The 16,698-nt window shown below is 42.4% G+C and overlaps 1 protein-coding gene across 1 annotated transcript in view; it reads left to right on the top strand.

Annotated features, from left to right (window-relative positions):
- The first annotated feature begins 599 nt into the window (after nt 1-599).
- Nucleotides 600-16,698, top strand: part of znf469 (zinc finger protein 469) — a 45,281-nt gene continuing 29,182 nt past the window's right edge. Inside the window, exon 1 of the mRNA XM_086029250.1 lies at nt 600-772. The gene's annotated coding sequence lies outside the window, so the exon portion shown is untranslated. The remainder of the gene's footprint in view (nt 773-16,698) is intronic.

Here is a 16,698-nt window from a genome sequence, read left to right as displayed (position 1 = left end):
TGTCAAACTGATCAACCATTTTGCTCCTTGTGTCCCAGTGAGCGTCTGTGCTTTTCTTTCCGTCTGCCCGTCTGTCTGTGTCGTTCGGCCGTCCTCCGCCCCCCCCCGCCCCCCGTGCTTAAGTGAATCCCCACTGCCTCGCAATCTTCACTTGATCCAAATTTAATTCTACTCCTTCTGTTTTTCTTCTTCGTACTCATTTAATAGCCCAACCGCACAGACACATGCACGCCATCCATGCTTATTTTCGAGCTCTTCAGCTACGAGCCTGCGACACTTCTGACGCAGTGCTCTCATGTAAACCTTCAAAACAAATAACAGTTTGTGGATTCTTGTAGTATGCCATCTTTCTGTCTTTCCGTCTCCCTCCTCATCTTTCTGTCCCCTCACTGTGCACGGCACAGTACTGGCTGGTGTCAGGCTGCGAGGTTTTCTTTGGCAGTCTGCTCCCCCCTTGGCTGGGACAGGCTGCTTGCTACTGGCTGCGAGTTGAGAAGGGAAGCGGGGAGGTAGCAGGGAGGGAGACTGGAGGGCTGGAGGCGTGGTCTCCAGCTGGTAATGAAGTCTTCTCTTTTCATCCTCAGAAGGCAGAGTGGTAGTGGACGGGCCTGGGATCTGCGCGGCTCCTCTGCTTTCTGCCGAGTGACATTCTGCTCAGCGCTGCCTGCGCGTCTCAGCGCCCGTCTCCACAGCTGAGAGGGATAAGCAGAGGCAGAGACTGCGCTAGTCATGAGGCTTTTCCTCATACTCACTCCACATCAGAACTCTTGAGGTAAGCATTGCGACCGCTCCTGCTCGCACCGCTCTCCCATACTGTCTGTCTGTGTTGATTGTTGTGGTGGGGGTTGGAGTATCAAGTGGGCTGTCCACGCAAGGTCCCTCCCACTTTTTTATGGGCATGCATGGGCGTGTGTTTATGATTCCACTCGGCGTGATAGAGCTTGATGCATCTTGCACGTGTTTACCTACGCACACCTTTTACCTGACAAGTAGGCCTGTTCATTGATATGCTAAGGACTCACATAATTGATACAAGGAAGCGCCCCATCTCGGGGTGTGGAATAGTTGAGGATTAATACTCACCGGACGTTGGTTGCTTTGTTTTCAGTAATGTATATCTTCAAATTTGGTGTTTGTGTTTGACAGTGCAGGTCAGGTCCATACAGTGATCACACAGTGCTGTGTCACAGCTTGTGTGTTAGTGTTTTATCTTAAGGCAGATAGATGCATCTGGCTTTGAGGCTCATCTCTATCAATAAAATATACAGGAGACAGTATGTACTCGTCTGCAGTTCTGCGACACCGGGCTTTGATGTGATTTCCGTGGATCTGTCCTCCTCCCCGCGGGCCAATTCAGATCCGGTCTGCGACAAACAGACTTTTATCCACAATCTCCAGGAAATCCGTCTGTATGCTTTCACTTGCCTCCTTTCTGCTCGTTTCGCACTGCGTGCCCCAACTCCCCAATCGCCCCTCGGTGAGGTATTGACCTTCCTATCAGCACCTCCTCTATTCTCACTGACAGTATTGCAGTTTCACCCTCCATGTGCACTGCTCTGAAACAACTTATAGGGAACGAGTCTTTCCGATACCTCTCCTGGAAAAAAGGAACTCTAAGTGACTTTCCATTAGTTTCTGCTGGGCCATGAGAATTATGGTTTCCCAAATGAATAGTGCACAGAAGCCCAGCTTAATTGAAAAAACACAAGCACGGTCTGCCATGGTGGAGACGGTCCTTGTGTCACTGCTGAACTGTGTGAATGTACTTTCCAGAACTGGCAAGGAGGAGTGAAAGAGAGAGGAAAGTACAGAGCATGAGATAAAGGCAAGGCAAAAGAGAAGGAAAATCAAAGTTAAAAGGGTTATTCATTCATTTTGCTACACTTCATTCCGGGTGTTGATATTGAACCCTGCGCTCTGACAGAGCGTGTAAAAGTTAGACTGAATGGCAGATAGAGACAATCATGGAACAGTTTCCTGATCATTAAGCCTCAAAGAACAACAGCATTACCCGGGGTAAAACCTACTTGATTACAGTCCAGTAAACAGCAGCTTTCTCTCTCATGCGCCTCCCAACAGGCAGTCATCATACTTAACCATCCTTGGAGTTGTAAGAAGTTATTTTAGTCGGACCACCAAGGAGTCTGCAGAAGAATCCTTTAGGTGTTACAGTATTAAACAAGACCAGGCTTTTTCCCATCAATCCTCAATCAATGCACATATGCGTCATTATCGCAGTTTTCTGTTTCGGCTCAGCCCCTGCGGGCTCTCTGCTCTGTATCTGTCCCAGCCTCATATGGTGATGATTGAGAGCCCGTCACTGGTTTCAAGTGGCACATTTGTCGCACACGTTTGCCAGCATCTTCTGTTGCCAGGGCTTTCTGGTCAGCAGGGGAAAGCATCTCTTGTTGACTTCCCAGCTGGGTGGCTCAGTTGTTTGTCAGTGCACCGTGACTTCTGACCCCGCTAGCACCTCTAGCTGTTTCACTGCCTGTTAATGTAACCTTAGACTCACTTACAGCCCCGCCATCTCCATTCTTCCACCGCTGCCAGTCTGCCAGACGTTTTGAGATCAACACTTGTGACTCTGAGATTTGGGGAAAGCCTATCGTCTATGATCTCTAGGAACATCCACAGGGGTTCTGGGATGGGAAGGCCTGTGGATCAAATGATTCACTGGATTCTAATACTATGTGTGGAGTCTGTAGTCAAAAGGAGACAGACAACCCCTGGAGGCTGTTCTGTTCTGTTTATTATTAATCCTCCTTCATATTTTAATTTCATGTATGCCGAAGTATATCAAATATAATACTTGAGCTGTGATTTTTTATTTTGTGTGTGTGTGTGTGTGGTGGTAGTGTGTGTGTGTGGGGAGGGGGGGGGGGGGTCATTGGCTTGTTTACTTTATCATCATCTCAACAGATAATGGCCAGACTGGTTGGTTACGCTACATAACAGCATGGGGGGTATTCCTCTCCTAATTTCCATGTGGAGTTACTAGGGTCAAGGGTTTCAACCTCTCTGACCCAATAACGACAGTGACAGTAGATTCCATATGTGACCTCATCCGAAGTTGTAACACCTAACCTAATATTTTTCACAGTAATAATCATTAGTCTCAAGTTGGATATAGAGAAATACTGTATTTGTGAGTATCACCATTAAAATGCTAATCTTGTTTATTGCATTGTGTCATGACTCGTGACTATGTTCTGCTTCTTTGCCCATTTTGATTGGTGACAACACAACAGTAGCAGTGTAGCCATCGATTTGCCTGTTTTAGTTTGTTATTGGGTGACTGAACTTGAAGAAAATGGTCTGCACTATTTTCATGAATATAGTAGACTTGACAGTAGACTTTTACAGATGCCTTGCACAGTTTTCCAAAAAGCAAAGCTGCTTTCAAAAGAGCTATCCACCTTGGGAAGCAGAATGCATTTATGAAATCTAAAGGGTTTGTGGGAACTTCTTCTGAGAAAACATTAATTAACCACATTAAATAATTTGATCCTCATGGTGTATGGGCATGTAATTATATATATATATATATATATATATATATATATATATATATATATATATATATATATATATATATATATATATATATATTAGGGATGGGACGAGACAAAAATCCCATGAGACAAGATGTCTCACGAGATTGAGTCCGCGAGGACGAGACGAGATTTTTGCTGAATTTCGAATATAAAATAATCCCTAATGTCATTTTTTCAGTTTTCCCAATGTATCGAACAGTGCAAATGCAAACAGGAGTCACTTTCGTTACATGCTCTCAAATATTGCTGCAATAACAGCTAAAGCTGAGATCTTTCCTCTTATTGAATACGTTGACAAAATAAAAATACTTTCTTTTTAAAGTGCTATTTTTCAAATGCTACTTCAATAACAGTTGCAGCTGAGATTGCCAGCAAACTGGCACCATCTAACAATTCTCTAAACTTTAAGGGTCATGCTCCTTTTCAGAAATACAAGCATGTTCAAATTGTCAGGGTCCAACTGTGCTCGTGGGGCAGCAACTATACTACCTGCTGTAGAAAAGACATGCTCGCTGGCCACTGATGTCGCACGGATGGAAAGGTACACTTTTGCAATAGCAAGTGAAGGATATTTGGATCGGTTTTGTCTCCACCATGTCAGTGGGCAGCAACTGATGGGAAGAGTGGTTTCGTCTGTAGAGTTCCACTTCTTTCTCAGTTGATTTTCAACAAGAGGAATGTCACTGCGTCTGTGTCAAGATTTCTGCAACTCGTCGCAGTTCTGGGCTCCTCAGAGCCGCAGATACGGCACCCCGTTGCTCTAGATCGCGAGCCATCATGTCCAAGGAGTTGTTCTAGCGTGTGATTACGTCCATAATTAGTTTGTGCGCGGGCAGTTCGAGCTGTCTTTTTTTAGACATCAAAAGTGCTGCTGCTGACCATCGGTGAAAAAAAAGAAACTATATACGCTTGACACGTTTAAACAAACATGATACGCGGCCAATTTTGGACCAGCCGCACTAGCGTTGCGTTCATTGCCTGCACGATAAGCACTTATTGTGTGGCTCAAAGCCAGCCTCACGTATCGCCACATCCATGTTGCGAGCGTTGTCGGTCACAACTGCGATTCCGTGATTTGTTCCCATTCGGTGACAGCGCCTTTTAGGACATCTGCTATATTCACCCAGACTCCAAAACACCGTCAAAAGAAAATAGATCTCGTGCTGTGCAGGGACGAGAAATCTTGAGGCGTTCTAATCCCGCAAGATCTCGTAGCACGAGATCTCGTCTCATCCCTAATATATGTACAGTATATATATATATATATATATATATATATATATAAGTATTGCATAGTGTATATATCCCAAACTTTATTACAGTTAGCATACATTTCCATATTAGACAGGTTGGAGGCACTATTATTGTTCTGACTCAAATCCAATTGCGAGTGTAGATCATCTGTTTTTAGTTACAAAAGCATTGGTCACCCTTTTCACAAATGTAATATTTTAGCTTGGTCTGTCTTTGACCTGCATTTTCTATTAATCTCCCAAAACTGGATTGTCACTTCTACTGATTACAGCACAGATAAAACATCTTTGTCTTTAGAAATATGATTTTTCAAAAACGTACCCGAAATGTCTCTTTACTCTACCTTTCCCTTTGGTGGTGGCCACCTGGTTGTCCTCACCTGGAATTGGGCCCACATACTATTGGAAGTTGATATTTTGTAAGCCGAGCACTGTGAACCTCATGCTGATATAAAACACATTACTTCGAGATGAGGAGAATCTATCAGCTTCCATCATTTTGTTCCCTTACCCAACCTCCTCCTACTCCTCCTCTTCTTCCCTATCTGTGTCTGTGTCTACCCTTTCAAACACATTCAGCATATTTTCCATCCGACCAAATATGACTCACACACCTCCAATCTAAATGGCCTCCTGAGACCTGCACACACATTCCGTCACTGAAGCAAACGGATGTGGAGGTGTACAAGTAGTATATGCTTGTATCTTTCTGTTTGTGGACCGCTTTGCATCCTTGACCGTAAATTCAATTATTGTATGCGTGTCCCAGCATGCGATAATCTGGCTGTCTGTTACAGCTGTCATGTGTTCATTAGATGCTTTACTCAAGGCAGAAAATTGGCCTGAATATTTGCCTTGCTCCTGTGCTCCTGCTGCTGCCTGACTGTAGACCGAGCAGCTCTGATTAATTCTGACAGTGACAACAAGAACAGGCTGCTTGCAAAGACTTTAGGAGGACCTCCCCCTGTAACCACACCGAAGTCAGACTTTAGCCAAATAAAACAATGGAACGCTTTACCCCCCCCTCAAAACTTCCTTGGAAATGTTCAAGCCTAGTGATACAGTGTTAGTGAAGCATTACCAGCACACACGCAGTCCCTTTTTTTTTAGTTTATTTTGCATTAAATTGTCTCGCTGGACTTGTGGACTAGACTAAATGGATTTGCCAAGCCACTGAAGCAGCCTCCGTGTATACACTGAGATGATCAGTCCTTTAGAGAGAGAGCGAGAGAGAGAGAGAGAGAGAGAGAGAGAGAGAGAGAGAGAGAGAGAGAGAGAGAGAGAGAGAGAGAGAGAGAGAGGCAGTGGGAGTCACCAGTACATTATAGGTCAGACTTGGCTTGGGTCCTGGAGCTAAAAGAGTTTAATCGCTGCTTTCCCTTTTTCAAGACTTCCGCATTCCTACTCTTCCCCTCTCACTCCTGCTGTTTCACTCCAGATGTGGCATTGTTAGGACACATTTGTTTTGGGCCCGTGGACCTGTGCAGAGTCTGACGTCATGCTTTATTTAAAGGGAAAGCCTTGAGAGTCGGCTGGGAAGGAGTGTGCTGTTGTCTCACTTCAAAGTTGGGTTCAGGGCTCCTGACGACTGTCATGCAGGCGGCAGCAATCGGTGTCATGGACACGTGATGACCAAAGGGTTGACAGACATGTCAAAGTTCAGTGTAGTCGCCCTGCTTTTCCTCATCCAAATTTACTATGCTTTAAGCATCAATGGAAAGAAACCTTGCACCAAAGTGAAGTCTATAGATTTATTTGCAAATGTATTTTGGGTGGGATAACTATAAGTGCCGGTATATACCTTGCATACCTGTTGCATTAAAAAAAAGACTTTGAAATGGCAGGTTCTTAAGGCCAGGTTGTACATGCCTCTGGTAATACTACTGCATGTATACACAATGCCATTTTATAAGTGGTTATAATTGATCTTTTCACATTATCAGGTATTCAGGTATACATCAAACCACATCAACACCTTATTGGGTGTGGGAGAGGATGGGAGGTCTCTGCAATGACTGCACTTATTGTCAGTATAGTGGATAGTCAGTAGCAGAAGACTATCAGGGTCTACTGTCAGATTCCCCATGGGAGCTCTGCCTTCAAGTCTGTTTGGCCTTTAAACACACATGTATTTGTCAGGTGGTCTTCAGCATCTTCGGTTCAAACAGCTCCGACACTGCGGAATATTTCCCGTTCAAATGGGCAAGTTTGTTTCAACACTCAATGCTCCCTCCATTTATTCAAGAAATTCAAATTGGCTTCTTGGACCTTTTTTGAGCTGACATTTGGAATGACAGCACTAGCAGATGACGGCCATATTTCCGTTAGTCATACATGCATTCATGCGCTGAGAAAGGGAAAGAACTATTGTGGATAATGCACTTATCAGACTGTCCGACTGTGTATATAACGTACAACCTCCTCGCACTGTTCTCCTCAGTATGACACCCTGACAAAAAACAACATGTCAAGCACCTTAAAAAAAAACAAAAAAAACATGCTGCAACAGCACTTTCAACAAGTGTTGTTTTTTCTTCTTTTTTTAGTTTTCTGTGTAAACTGGGTCTTGATTGTTTTTAAAGTGCTGCTTGCCTCACTTGTTCGGCATGACGGAGACTTGTTCATCTGTAATCTCAGGTGTGGTGCTTTCAATTCAACACAGATTACTACACATACTGAGAAAGCATATGTTTTGAATGTAGAAATGTGTGGTCTCTCTCACTAAACTGCAGTGTGTCAAACTGGTGTCCATATTGATGCACATACACTGTAAAAAATGGGGAGTGTATTTACATGGGAAAAAAACGTGTTTTTTCACTCGGAAATTCTTAGTAAATTTTACAATGAGTTTTGGTCCCCTTTTGGACAGATCAGCAATATACTAGCAAACAGTAGGAGTAGCATCGCTCAGGTGTAGAGCAGCTGTCTCTCAAATTGGCGGTTGTGGGTTCAATCCTTGACCACATTGAGTTTCCATGCGTATAAAATGTGCTATTTAAAAAAAGCTACCTTGACTGACTTTTATTTCCTATTTAATAAACTAGTCAAATTTACTCAAAAAACCTTCTTGTAAAACTTACTTAGAATTTCTGAGAGAAAAAAAACGTCCCTAGTTTTTTTTCCACGTAAATATCACTCACCATTTTTTACAGTGTACGCACAAAAATGCAAACAGAGCTCTGGATCATTTGGACTTGTTTTTTGCTTTCAAAGTCAGAAACTAAATCAAGAAAATGGTGTGGCATGTGCATCATTGCTCACACTCTGAGACACATGCGCACATACACAGTCTCTCTGGCTGTTGTCCTGAGTCTCACACAAAGTGAAAGTGCGAGAGTGCCAGAGGTAGAAGTCAAGCACATCTAGGTGATCTGTGCTTCCGGCCCATATTTTGTTTATGAGTATGTGTTTACACACCATGCACTCTTGTCCGACACTTGTATACACCCCACACCCAGCTTCAAGCACACACAGCTGGCACAACCAAACATACACAGTCTGTTTTAGGGGAGTTAGAGAGAGAGAGAGAGAGAGAGAGAGAGAGAGATAGAGAGAGATTGCGGGCGTGTGTGTGGCGGGGGAGGGGGGCATAATGGATCTTCACACGCTCTCAATACTTTGAAAAGGGAAGCATTCCAGAATCCTCAATCACAAACATGCAATGATTGGTGCACAATTGTGTGGAAATGTAAACGCAGTCCTAATTCTACAAACAAGTTTACCCTGCTGGAATTATTTGATGTGCACTTGGCAAAATCTTTGAGTGTGTTATGTTCCATCAGTTATTGCCTAAAGGTTTTAATAGAATTTTGCGGTCTCTTTCTCTTCAGCTCCAACAGCCTGCATCCCGTGTAATCTGCCAAAACCTTGACTCGTCCATTTCTATTCACGAGTCTGGTTAAATATGTATCCGTGCCGTTGCTGAAGGTTGCTCAAAACAAATGGAAGGCTTCATCTTGTACATGTGCAGGGTCAGTCCAAATGTTTGCGCACTAAACACTCACTTCACAGAGAATTTCTGTCACAGTTTTTCCGGCTAAAGCAGGTGGCTGTGCACTAGTAAAAATGGGATGTACAGGTCAGTCAAGTGGCGGGGAGGAGTAATGACAAACTTCAGTACAAAGTGAAATTCAAGCATTATAATTTGAGGGGAGTGTCAGTGTGGCTGTCAATTTTGCTTGTTTTTTTCCCTTTTTGTCCTGTTTCCCCAATCCTCGTTTTTCTTGTATGAACTTTGGAAAGTTGCACAACATAATGGATCAGGAAGGAAATCCCTGAATTGGATTATTCGTCTTAAATTTTCCAAATGTCAGTGGACGGCAACATTTGCCAAGCCATAAATAAATATTTCACTGATTGCAAAATCAGGATATCTATGTCTCTAAGAGGGGGAGAAAAAAGCCTCATTAAAACTTTGAATTAAAACTTAAAATGGCCCTGGGGCAAAGCTGGATTACACTGCTAAATTTTGTGAACTTTGTGTAAGAGTTTTTACTTACAGCAGAGCTTGAGTATTATGATCGTACAGCTATCAAACTGTATAGCTGTAGACTACAATACAAGTAAAGGTTGTTTATCTGTCAGTGTGTGCGGGGGCATGTTTTCACCTAAATCCACATGTGTTTTAGTTTGAAGGGCTCTTGTGTGTATGTGTGTGTGTGTTTGTGTGTCGGTGTGTGTGGGTGTGTGTGTGCGTGTGTGTGTGTGTGTTGTTTTTTTTGCATGGCTATGGTTGGTTATATCTCAGCAGTGCAAAGTTTGTGCTAACTACTCAAGTTTCAGCTTCAGCACAGTAGTGTAAGTCATTTCCGTGTTTGCCATAGAGAAGAAAGGGATTTGTTATGCGAACCATGTGTGACGGCTGACGCACGTAAGGTTGAATTAGTGGAGGCTGGGGGCTGCTGGGTGTCTTAAACGGTGGGGCTTCGTCTGCCAATCTGGTTCCTCTCCTATCTAATATCAGACATGAGATTGACAGTCTGTGAGTAGACATGACATAAGTTCCTTCACAACCACTGAGGCATAAAATGATCACTGATACTTGGATGGAAAGCCCTTGAGTCTCACCGTCAGCTCAAATTTGAATGTAGTCTTTAGGTTGTGTTATGAAAGTTGTACTCCCTGGTCTCCTCAAATGCAGTAGCTATTAGCAAAATTACACACAATAGGCAACAAACCAAAACAACTGTACAAATTGGTGAACAGTAGCATGGACCAAGGAGGAAGCGTGCTTTTTTTTTCCCGTGAGTTGAGAAAAGAAAGAAACTGCAAATTACTTTGTGGGCTTCCAGAACTGGAACTATGATTGTACTATAGTATATACGGGATACATATAAGCCCTCACCTTATTGAAAGTACAATAGAAAAAAAATAGAATAACAGTAAACATTTTATTCCTAGTTATTGTTGTCCTAATTCATTGCACACACATGCTGTTTTTAAGCTGTTTTCAAGATAGTTTATTCCTCTAAGATTAATTGTAATTGAAGTAATTTGTTACTAACTGGTCAGTCACTGTTTTCAACAACATTTTACTATAGAAATTAGCAAACCACTTTGGAATAAGACTAAAACTAAAATACAATAGAATTACTCACTGGAGTGAACACAAAGTGAGGAGGTGGAGGCTTACAAAAGGCAGATTCATGCATTGATTTTTATTCAACATTCTTAACTCTTAAAAATCACATAAGTTTCCAAATAAGTCACTTTACAAGCGGTAATGTGTGCAGCGAAGGATTGTGGAAAACATGCCGACTGAGCTGTAAATTCAATTCTTCTTTTACTATATTTGCTCCACCATACATTATTGTACTTAGGAACATAGAGGTGTGTATTGTTTTCTTACGTCGCAATAAGTTACATTTCTGGTCATTGTCATACCTTTCATCTTACTTTCACTAGTGCCCTTCTGTTCCAGGTTTGTGCTGTGTGATGTGGACATATTTTACATCCAGATATATGTCATTTTGTATCCTGACAACTTTATATATCTCAGTATAGTATTTTTCCTTGAAATTACATGGTATTAATGGGAATTTTGTCAGTTAATAATGCTTAATAAAGTAAATGCGTCATCTTTTCTCAGCTTTTAAGGAATATACTCTGTTGTTATGTACATTGTCATGTAGCGTAATGTACAATGTTGTTTACATCCATGCTCTTCTCGGAGTGCTGTAAAGAAGTATTATTGGGTGATCTTGCGTTGTTGCAGTTACATCGACCTTCATTCAGTTTTCATACAATGTTACCGTATCATCCAAGGAGTAGGGCAAGTCACTTTTTTTTCACACAAAAACCCACATAGTCTATATCATTCAATCTCGGAGTGCATGTTTGTCAGTAGTCTCCCAGTGCTTGCCCGAGCTTCAAACCTAAATGACTGCTAACCCACCGGCTGCCACTACTCTTAAGGCTCTCAAGGAGTGACATTTGCCTAACGTACTCTTGTACAGCGTGACCTGGCATCTGTTGATCATGCACACTGCACAGACTCCTTATTGAACTTCCATCCATCCATTATCGATACCGCTTATCCTCACAAGGGTCGCGGGGCGTGCTGGAGCCTATCCTAGCTGTCTTCGGGCTGTAGGCGGGTAACACCCTGAATTGGTTGCCAGCCAATCGCAGGGTACACAGAGACAAACATCCGCACTCACAATCACACCTAGGGGCAATTTAGAGAGTCCAATCAACTTACCATGCATGTTTTTGGAATGTGGGAGGAAACCGGAGTACCCGGAGAAAACCTACGCAGGCACGGGGAGAACATGCAAACTCCACACAGGGAGGTCGGAGCCGGGATCGAACCCACGACCTCTGAACTGTGAGGCGGACGTGCTAACCAGTCGACCACCCCTTATTGAACTTATCATTCTAAAAACAGTTGGGTTAAAAATAACACAATTTGGGGTCAAAAAAGGACAGATCCACTACTTGGGTCAATTTGACCCAACTTTCTGCATTGTTTTTGCAGAAAACAACCCGAAAAATTGGTAGTTTTTGCTACACAAGAAGGTTTGTGGATTGGTCCATTTTTGACCCCAAATTGTGTTATTTTGAATCCAATTGTTTTTAGAGTGTAGCTGACCAGCATGAGAGTAACAGTCACTGTGCGCCAACTCCAAGCATGACCAATCATCCAACACTTAATCCAACTGTTAGATTACTTTAACAGATGGATTGATCATAGATCTATTACTCAGGCCTGGAGTTTGTGGCACAATGATGATGAAAAGTAACGGTTGTTGTTTACCGTCTCAGGCGTTATATTCATGTAGCAACAGAGCAAAACCAATACCCCACACATCAAAATAAAGATATAAATTATAGAAGGTTATACCGTACAGTAGATATTTTTATATGGCACAAGCGTGTATTGTAATAACATAAATTCTCTTTAGACCCAGAGATGAGAGGTCTTTCCTGTTGCGTTTGTTAGATGGCAAACCTTTGGCCTCAGGATTGATTCTTACAATAGAAAAGCTCATATTCAAATCATCCCCTGGATCACAAATGGCCTTTACTCGTAGCTGGATTTTATTTGAGAAGCTTAAAGTCATCCAAGGAGCTTAGCTGTCTTGTAGATGGAGGTGTGCACCTGGTAGATGGATGAGGGAATCCCCCAGGCTCTCTCACATGAGACTAATATTATCTTCCATCTTTTTTCTTCTGAACAATTCTTACCGTATTCTGTCATCTTCCTACTTTCATCTGTAGATAATAAATACTGTACATGACCTTAGTCTCCGATGCTCAGAGAAAAGAACTACCAATCTTATTGGCTGAGGTGCTATGCGTTCTACACCCCCCCATTAAAATGACGGAGCAGTAAGGGAAACACAGGGTAGGCAGGGCAGAGGCATTACTATCAGGTTTCTCTCTAGCTACTGCCATCAATGGGTCTAAGCCAGTAAGTCGGCGAGGCCTGAGGGCTCTTCATCTTTGCAGGGACCTTTTGTTGATGAAATACTGTGATTGATCTCAATATGCTATAAAACATGAGAAAGTGGGAGCCAGAAAGTTGGATGCATCTACTGTACAGAATGAACAGCCGCTACTTTGTTGCAACATAAATTTCAGCTTAAGTAACATACAGGCTATTGGTGTGTGAGTGAAAATTGCTGTAGCTTAAATGTGGTCCCTTTTCTCTGTCATCAGCTCCCAAAGGATCAAACAAGTATGTTCATGAAGAGGCCTTTTGAAGTTGTTTCTTGGCATTTAACTCATATCTGGCTTTTGTGGTTGGAGGTCATTGTCTCATTTGGTTTGTATTTACAGACATTATTAAAGTCGAATTACACTTTGGTACTATATATTTTACTTTTCCGGAAAATGTACTCATGTCTCCTACAACAGTGTTTCCCAACCTTTGAGCCAAGGCACCCATTTTATATTAGAAAAATCACCTGGGGCACATTTAACTACTGTCATAAATAATACAAATATTGAAATAATGGCAATCGCATCTTAGTTTACACACAAAATGACTTACTTAGTGTGAAATATAGACCCTTTAAAAAATACATCTGATATGCTGGACTTGCAGGAAGTTATGATTTATACCGGGACTTGAAAGGTAACAGGTGCCTACGCAGGTTTTGTGTGCCTTCCACCATTTAATGGAAGAGCATTTAGTTGTTCTACCTGTCACTATACATTGCTGGCCTATATAGAAAAACGAAGTATTTGTTATAAATATATTTGGAACAAAATAAGTGAAACTGCTTCATTCCCCGCAGCACCAGTTGGGAATGTCTGCCCTAACAGTCTGTTGACCAGATTAAATGTGATCATAGTTGCTATCTGTATACACAGGTCATGTCACTGCTTTTCCTGTTGAGTAACTTCTTAAGGCATTAAAATTCAAATTTACTGACCTTTTTTTCTAAGATCATCTTTAACAGCAGTATGCTCACACTTTACCCCTCCTTTATTTTGATGACATCATTACGATGCCACACGTTTTCAGTCTTTCATCAAGCATGGGCTTGCAGGCTTCAAACACATAGCTGTCAGTGAAGTTCCAAATTTTAGTCATTATTCTCTGATTTATCACATCCGAATTCTGAGGACTGACAGAGAGCAATATGTAACAGTCTCGTTGAGCTTGTAATAAAGAGATTAAGATGACTGCCATCGCCAAGGCAACCTAGATCACCTACTTTAGTGATCTTTGATATAAATTATATACTGTATCACATACTGTAACCCTCATGTTAATGCTATAGCACTGATGTTAAACGTTCAGTTGGGTGCAATAATTCTAGTTTGTTTGAAGACAGGCCCTACTTTGGTGGATTGGCGCCAGTGCGCTCGGTGTAAAAACATACATAACTTCTTAATTTATAACTTGTGCCAGCGCAAGTGTAGCCTAGCTGCTCTGGGGCTGTATTGCGCCCATCTGGACACTTCAGCGCGCGGAGTTGCCTCGCCCCCGACTCATCTGACAATTTTGCAACATAAAGTAGTCTGCACTCTGTATAAAAACGTGCGCATCCTCATTTTCGTGCAGGGACAGTTCAGCATGTTTGTGAATTTGGTAGACGCGCTACACCTTGCTGGGTGTTTCTGCCTCGACCCCCAACACATCAGCAAATTTGGTTACAAAAAGTAGACTATATTTTAGATGGGCTGAAAGGAGGTCAATTCTGCAGCATAGGTGGTCTAATGCTATTTTGGTGTATTTGATTGAGGTGCATGCAGAAAAATTTGGCACTGCGCCGATGTGTGTGTGGAGGTCACGGTATTTCATAAGTATGACACCAAAATATTCAGTAGTCAGTAGTCTGAATCACTGTAGAAATCACTTGAACGGATTATAAACATCATCATCTTAAAACATATTTTAATAGCTCCCGCGTCACTGTAGCAGTGCGAGCAGAGGGTTGGGCCCGGGCATCCACTTGGGAAGGGGCTACCCGTCTTCCGCCCCCTCAGGGCAGTTATGAGGTGATCCAAATAGTGGGGGATGTATAACATCATAACAGGATGTGAGAAAAACAAGTGATGTGAGGAGACCTTCACTGTGTATTGAGGTATAGGCGTATTAAACAGATGTGTTTTCTCACAGCTTGTGTTATTTCAGATTTCTTTTGTCAGTATTGCAGACTCACCCATTTCTTGTTGGTCGGACGGAAGTGAGCAGCCCCCACAAGCAGAGGAAGGAGTTTGGTCTTTCGAATGATGTCAGTGTTTGGAAAGAATGACTGTTGGTGGTAGAGGCTGAGATTAGTCTAGCGAGCGGAGTAGATGAGAAGAGTGCTTGTGGGGGAGGTAACACGAGATCCCCCACAGAGATGCTGAACTCGACCTGAGAGAGTGGAGGAAGAAGACGCCTTACAAGAATGAAGAAAAACGTTCCGCTTTATATCCATGTGCAATCTAAAAATAACCTCACTTCTCTGCCTACTGCCCACTGGGCCAGGCTTATTAAAAGACTCTGTTTCAAAGAGCATGTCTGTCTGTGCTGGAGAGGTTGAAAAAATGAGGGTGGAAATGGGACAAGAAAAGAAGGAGGGATTAAAATGGAAAACTGAGTTCAAAGTGGCAAGGCTGAGCCAGTGTCAGAGTGAAAAGGGGAGTGATGCAAGGAAAGTTGGTGAATCTTTGAGACCGTGAGAATGACAGAGAAGACTGCTGAGTGGATTTTAACCATTCCCTCTTCCCATGCCAGTCAGCTAGTGGGGCTCTGTGCACCACTATTACATACCCATTTGGCCTAGAGATTTTTTGTGGGTCTACTCCGAGCAATAAAAACTCTTAAAAGCTTGGAAATGTAGAGTAACAGATGAGTCTTTATAGGGCCCGGTGGCATGCTCCTTTATGAGGTTCACCGCGTAAATAGTGAATCACACAGCCCATATCGTCACCCATTCTTTAAATGTTTCCTTGCTTCCAGCCTCTGAGCTTCCACTCTGAGTCACAGCTTGCTACTGTACCAGGTCAGACAGCCACCCAGTCTGATGTGTCATCTTTGTGTTCTTTTCCCCTGACTTTCAGGAAAATAAATGGAACAGGACAGTGATGGTTTGTTTTTAAGTTGACTGGGATTTGGTGAATCGTGATGAGAAACGTTTAATAAAGATGGCTCTGAGTTCTAAAAATACTGCACACTGTCTCTCAAACATTTAGATTTCCACTGGAAACTAAAACAGTCTTTGTCCTAGAGACCCATCTGCTCAAGGTTGGGACAATCCTCTAGACTGCACGCTTGTGGTTTTTCTGAACAATTTGGAGCAAATCTGGCAAAGACTCCCAACAGGTGGATTCACTGTGTTTAACATTAGGGTCAACCAACTTGACCGCCGTCCCTTTGACCTGTGGTTAAAAGCTGCTGATTCTAAGCTCGTTTCATTTCAAAATTCTTGCGAAAACGCTGGCTTAGTGAGGCCATCCCATCATTCACATGAATCCACAACCTCTCCGGTCTTTCTTCTTACGATCACTCTGTGATTGCCAGCAAATTACATATGCTGTGGATCTTCACTGATGATTTAAAGACCACTTGGCTGTAAAGTTCACATTTTCAGCATTGCAGTTGCCTGACATTGTTGATTAACAGTTCAAAGCAAGTTGAAGAGGTTTGTGCAGTCACTTTTTTGCAATAATTATTTTTATTGCAAAATAATGCAATAAAAAGTCAAAATTTATTGTGTTATAATGATAAATATTTTTCAATAAAACCCAACAATATCATGTAATAGCACAATCTTAAAAATTCTCATGATGTCCCTTGGGGGGCTCCGTAGTCACCGACGGTCATTGTGTTGGCAGCTTAATACTATCGTGGTTGACACTTAAACAGTTGTAAACAATTCAATTCACTCCCGATATTCCCAGCCGGTAAGTGGATGTGAATAGGAAATTAGACAGCTAATGATCTTGAA

This window comes from Filicampus tigris, chromosome 4 (genome assembly GCF_054856515.1).
Source record: "Filicampus tigris isolate MCC_2025a chromosome 4, RoL_Ftig_1.0, whole genome shotgun sequence".
In the NCBI taxonomy this organism is placed as follows: domain Eukaryota; kingdom Metazoa; phylum Chordata; class Actinopteri; order Syngnathiformes; family Syngnathidae; genus Filicampus; species Filicampus tigris.
This window is presented reverse-complemented; position numbering and strand designations above follow the sequence as displayed.